A 6,954-nucleotide genomic window follows, 5' to 3' on the forward strand; every position below is an offset into this window, starting at 1 on the left:
AAATATTCATTCATTAGTTAGCCAGATCGCATTTTTTGTTCAACTCGAGGCATGATGGTGGGTAGAACAAAGTACGTGATCTGGCTAATAATGAATGAATATTTGCTGTAGAATTCTTATCAATGCTATAAGTGTATCTACAAGTTTGGCCGCCAATTTTGATTTCATTCCATTAAGTCACACGCTCAATCCTTTTTGGTCGCACTTTTTTTTCATGCTTAAGGTGTTTTTGATTAGATTCTTGACTTTGTATATACACCAACAAACCACTGCAAGTAAGAAAAAGTGACACTCGATAGTAACCAACATTAGCTTTAGAATTGCAACCCTATTATTCGGAACAGGCTTATACTTCACAGAACCAACTAGATTCTTTATAAAAAAAAATGTGGTGGTAGTTTTCCTCTAAAACTTAAATAACTTTCTTTATAGTAACGCCATGGAAATTAACAGTTTCTTGTCACCCGCATGCACTCGGTAAAGTCGTATAGAGCATCATTATTTACGCTAATATCACGTGACGCTAAACGCTTTTTAATTAGGATTTAATAAAAGTTGGCAATGAGTAATAACCGTCCATCCATATGATTCCTTTGAAATCTTTGAGCTAGAAACTGCTAATCTAGTTTGCTTGGCCAAACCAATACTTATGTATCTGCACGTGCTTTCACCCTATAGTTTTGCTCTTGTAAATCAGTCATCTTTAATCCGAATGATAAAAAAAACGAGAAGCTGTAGTAAAATTGGAGTAAAATTTTGGTCACAATTGAGAGTTTTTTTGTTGAATAACTTTGCACTTGTGGCTTACACTTACACCAATTGAGACTCCTAATTGTAGGTTGAAAGGATCTGTTAGTATACCAAATTTGAAAAAAATCCATAAAAATTAAGTATGTTTTTTTTGTACAGAATAAAGCTTCCGTAGCGAAGAGAGGAAAAAAATATTCAATCAAAATTGGAGATGTTATATCTCGGGTATTTCTTAATGGATTGCATTGAACTTTGGTATGTAAAGTAAGGGTCCAGTAGAGCACATCTACTGAAAATATGTGAGGGTTTGAAATACCACAGTCCAAGCTACTGAAAGTGGAGAATTGCTAAACTATCATTCCTGTTAATAACACGCAGTGTGATCTGCAGGTTGTTTTGACCGCACGACACACCACGGTGTGTCTTGATTTGCTGTATACACATTTTTTTAAGTTAGTAACGAGTGATTTCTCTTGAAACCACAAGAAAGCTATTTGTCAAAATAATGCGATGTTTAAGAAAGCGGATATTTGATGTCATCCTGTGTTGTATCATACGTTGTGTTTAAGAAAGCGGATATTTGATGTCTTCCAGGTTTGTCTAATGACCTGTGTTGTATCATACATTGTGTTTAAGAAAGCGGATATTTGATGTCATCCAGGTTTGTCTAATGACCTGTGTTGTATCATACATTGTGTTTAAGAAAGCGGATATTTGATGTCATCCAGGTTTGTCTAATGACCTGTGTTGTATCATACATTGTGTTTAAGAAAGCGGATATTTGATGTCATCCAGGTTTGTCTAATGACCTGTGTTGTATCATACATTGTGTTTAAGAAAGCGGATATTTGATGTCATCCTGGTTTGTCTAATGACTTGTGTTGTATCATAGATTGATGACTTTAGTCGTGGCCGGGTCGGAGGAGCTTATGCAAGTTTCGGCAAGTTTTTTTCACCATTGTTCTCTTGTTGTAATAAATTTTCTTAACACACAAGTCTAAAACCTTTCCTGTTGTTGTTCACCTTCGTATATATTTTTTTCACTTCCAGAATAGTTTTAGTCAGGAAATCACGTATTTTTCTCGTATGTGATATCACGACTTTCGCTGAAAGTTAATTAGTTTGCTGTTCTTGGTAGTTATTCAAGCGTGAGAAGCAGCTAAGTAGAAAATGTGACCTAAAAATGAAAATGTTTAGTCTTAAGTTTATTTGAGAATGTACAGGTATGGATCAAGATAGTTGAAAATGAAGCCCCGGGTAGAGTAATAGATTCTACCGGAGTTTGAAAATTTATTGAAACCTTTTGAAACCACGTAATTGCACATACAATATATATATATTTAAGTTAAAAAGGCTTTCAACAGATTTCTAAAACGCCGAAACTTGCGTCTGGTGTGACTTCGTGATATATGATATTAGTTTTAACTGAAAAAAGTGTATGTACTGTCTTAATAATATAGTGTTAATTTTTATTTTGACTTGTGATTAATTAAACAAAAATTTTCGACATTTATTTTCCCGTTTTTGTTGACAATATTTTCACGTGTTAGCGTTTGTCTCTTCTCGTTATTATCCCTCTACATGGCCTTCCAACTAGAAAGTATAATTCATTAAGTGATTAAAATATTTGTAGGTCTATAGGGATCTTTGGCTTGTAATTTAAAATCAGTCGTGATTCTCGTTATGTGCTACACATTTTGAACTTTTTTTAACGACTTTTATAAATTTATCAAACACTATGATCGTTGAAACTGAGTATAGGTACGTTTTAATAATTGTAACTATGAAGACGTTATAGTATAACATTTTTTTTACATCAGAACGTAAAGTAATAAATATATAAAAAAATCCAAATTCGATAAGGTCTAACAAGCTTACTTGTTAATATTAAAAAGTATACGATTACAACTGCTTCGTAGGCCTGATAATTTATGTGAATTGACCGATTCCAAGAAATAAAACAGGATTTAATATTCATCAACTTTGCTAGGCGTGTGTTTTATTATAGCAAAGCCACATCGGGCTATTTGCTGTGTCCACCGAGGTTAATCGAACGCCTGACTTTAGTGTTGTAAATCCGAAGACTTACCGCTGTCCCTTTTCTGGGCATATCGAACCAAGGAAGGTTTTATTGGATTTGACAGCAATGCATAATGGACAACCTATAGTTATTTTTACATGTCACTACAATTGTAATTGACAATGACAGACAATTATGAATTTTTGTTAATCTTCAAAATTTTGTGTGTGGGTAATGATGCGCAGTAAAGTGGTAAGTTTACAGGAAAAAAAATTATTTTTTGAATCAACGTGTTTTCCTAACATCATGAAGAAAGGTATGTTGGTACGTCTACTAGTATTACTAACGGTAAGGCAATGCTTATTTACATATGAGTTTACATGATTAACTTGATTTTAGGTTTAATACGTACTTAAAGCTTAATTGTATGTATATTATATGTTTTTATATGCATATATGTATTTTGAAATGTATATAAATCGTTTGTGTTCCGAAATCGTCAGTAGTTACTTTGCCAGTAGTAATTAAATCCACGCTCGTGGGTCTAGTCAAAATGAAATGGAGCATACTATTTAGTTAAAGCTTAAATTTAACTTCCATGCTCAAAATTATAGTTTTATATCTTTGAGTTTGTTTTTATTTCGTACGAGTTTTGTTACTTCAAGTGATATTACATCTAAGAACGCTGTTTGAACACTGAAATCATCCTAATCAAACGATTGAAAAAACTTAATAAATGTTACCAATTTCAGTGTGACGTAAAACTGCAAGAAAACCATATTTACAAGTTCCTTTTTTTTTTTAAAGTTTAATGGACTGAAACGTTTAGTATTCTTTATTTCCTCGTTATTCTTTCGTAATAATGAAATAATTTCCATGCAAATGAATACCGCGTTGACTTTATGGTAAACATTATGTCCTGTCCAACTAACGGTGGGCATTGGTACCTGGTATAATAAACAAATGTTCGCGAAAAAACGACAAAAAAAATATCGCCATAGCCAGGACAATCTGAAGAATAATTCTTTTAGTTCATATTCATCTGGGAAAATGACACGAGGAGATGTTTCCGAGGTGGATGAATGCATCTTTGGCCTAGTTTCTTCGGATCACCGACATTTCCCACAATATTTTATCACGACAGGTGCTTTATAAGTAAGACATCTTACTCAGACTAGAAGTCTTTAGAAGTAACTCTTGATCTCTGGCAGATTACAACTGGTCCAAGCAACATGAAACTTGGGGTCACTGTAAGTGTTAACTTACAATTTACCAGTTTACTGGTATATCAGTAATGTTCTTTAACACTGACAGTTTGTATTATGTGTAGTAAATTATATTAAAACTATTTACAATATGTAAGTCTTAAAAAATAAAAACGTGTCATTTTCAATAATCATGAAATAGACGTCATTCGTAGTGATGATAACGAAGGATAAGATTACTTGAAACGTCACGAGTAGTAAAAACCGTAATTGTTTTTAGACATGGAGTTTAATATTTATTCATGTAATATATATTTTAAATAATTTTCTTGAATGTAATTTGAGGAGTTAATAATACATTAATGTATTGTAAAACTGTAACCATTGTGTTGAGTACGTTCTTAAGGCAATGTGAACATGCTTACCCAATGCATGAAAACAATAATTTCAAATTCTAATATTAAACGTGAAATTAAAGTAATATTACTTTTCAATAAATGTGTAGATTTTTGTGAAATAAAAACGTATATGCCACAAGTATGTTGCAAACTTCGTCAGTGGAAACATGTCTAGGCTGTAAAATGGTCAAAGGGAAACGATAAGCCAGGAAATCTAATGCATGCCACTCCTTTTTTGTGTAGAGCTGAAACTTACAGAGCTTCCTTTCAGGAAACCTACGGCAACAACTTGAGTGTATCCACATTACTAGCCCACGTTTATAATTCAGGCTTTGTGTATAAAATTTGGCAAATCCTACTCCAGTGATTATTGGCTTAACTACTAGGTGGCCCAAATTTAGTTACATCTACAGGAATGCTAATTCTTTTGAATTTTAATTTGTTTCATATTATCTTACAAGTTGATTTAAGCAATATATGAGTAACGAATTTTAGTACCGTATATTAAATATTACTTACACGGTAACTTTTATACCACTTTGTGTACATAAAGGCAGGTAGGTGTACGTACGGAAACTTGCATTGCGTAGAGTCCTATTCCACTGAATTTGTGATGAAGTGGCTTACAACTCCCAAGTATACCCGTTTCAACGAGATGTCTTGGGTTTCCCGCAACAAACACCAACCAATATTTTGGCAGTCCCTGCAGATTACGTTGACTTTCATAAGTGAAAAGTTGTTAATGCTTGCTTTTATGCAATTGTGATAAGCTAGATGGGTGTCTATAATTACGTATCAGCGTAGGCCTGTGCCAAACATATTGTCATGTAGATTTATAAATCGTTTTGTATATGTATAAAATAAACATAATTTAATAAGTTGTCATGTACACTTAATAAATCAAGTATATTTTAGTGGGTGAAGGGACTATAAAGTATACAATATTTAAATCGTATATACAGTTTAGCTTAAATTGTAAACATTTACCTTAAATTACAAAGTTACACTTGACGTCTCATAATAGCAAGTTAACTGTCAAAAAAATGTTTTCATAGAGCAATTCATAAACTATTCAGCGGGTTGCAACTTTCTTTTCTTTATTTATTTATTTTTTGATGTCATCTGATAAGCTGAAAAATGTGTTAAGCCTATATTTTCTGATAGACAACTTTGACAGGTAAAAAGGTTTAAAGGTAAGATTAAGTTAAACGAGAGAATAAAACGTGCATAACAGACCAGTTCCCCCACCCACCCAGTGCCACAGCAGTAAATCTGCAGAATTGCAGTGCTAGAAATCGGGTTTTGAAACCCGTGGTTGATGCATTACAAATAGGCCATTTTGTAGCCTTGTTCTTAACAACAAACATATAATGGATCACAGTTTTACAATTTTTACTTCTTTCAAAAAAATACAATATTGGAAACCTGTTTTGTTGTTGTTGTTGCCATATCGTACCTGCATATACTCACTGCCTACCAAATTGTAATGTTTGTTTAGGTGCTTATCTTCCCACTGGCACTGAGCTTGATAGTGGCGGCCCCTGTCGACGACAACGAAGAAGGAGATCAAGAAGCAGTGTTCTTACTGCCTATTGAGTCAGTTCAAAAGCCTGTAATAGCTGTACTTCCAGAGCATAATAATGAACAGGTGTACGAGCCAGCCGCTACGCACGAGATAGTAGCCGACTTAAAACCTGCTGCGTCTGGCTACGGTGGTGGCTACGACGTGTCTGGATATCTGGATAAAGGTGCCTACACTGGCGGCTACGGAGCTTTCGGGTGGTACGCGAAATACCCAGTGGGTAGAAGCTACCACTAAATATGTGTCAAACGACTCAAGCGTGGAATTACATCTAAGGAAATGCTTGCATGAATATCCAAGCTTGTGGGAAATAATTACTTGATTAAATTAATAATAATATAACTTAAGTTTGACAGGATTTTATTACTGTAATCTACGTGTATTCAGTCTACTCTGCATTGCGTCGTTGAAAATAAATGTTCCTATCTTCTCACGTTTTATGAAGAAAATTTTTTAAGTGTTTTGATTTTATTCTTGTTAGTAAATAATGTTGTTGATTTCTTGTTTATATACATATATATATATATTCCATATTATTATTGTTACCACTGTCTTGGTTTGTTTAAATTTGGGTTGTTGTTGTTGTTATTAAATAACGATATGTTGAAACAATCAAACGCCATCGTGTAAAGAGTAAATAAACATACATAGCGTTAACATACCATCTACCGTATGTTAACTTATAAACTCTGTTCTGTGATGCATTGAACTTGGAATTAACCTTCACTTGCTATACTGAAATGTTTTATTAACCACTTTGGCACACTCTTTGTGTCATATTCGGTAAATATGATATATGGAACAGATGTTTCCGGGTTATTTGTTTTCTTTCCACGGGAAATAGTTTTATAAAAATGTCAATAAACATAAATTCATTTGTGTTCGATTCCCCCCCCCCTCCCCCCCAATAATTATAATTAAGAGAGCAGTACTAAGACTAATACCTTTTTCATTTACGTTAATAGAAACTATCCAGAAAAAAAAAAGACATACATTACT

This window comes from Limulus polyphemus, unplaced genomic scaffold (genome assembly GCF_000517525.1).
Source record: "Limulus polyphemus unplaced genomic scaffold, Limulus_polyphemus-2.1.2 Scaffold616, whole genome shotgun sequence".
NCBI lineage: Eukaryota > Metazoa > Arthropoda > Merostomata > Xiphosura > Limulidae > Limulus > Limulus polyphemus.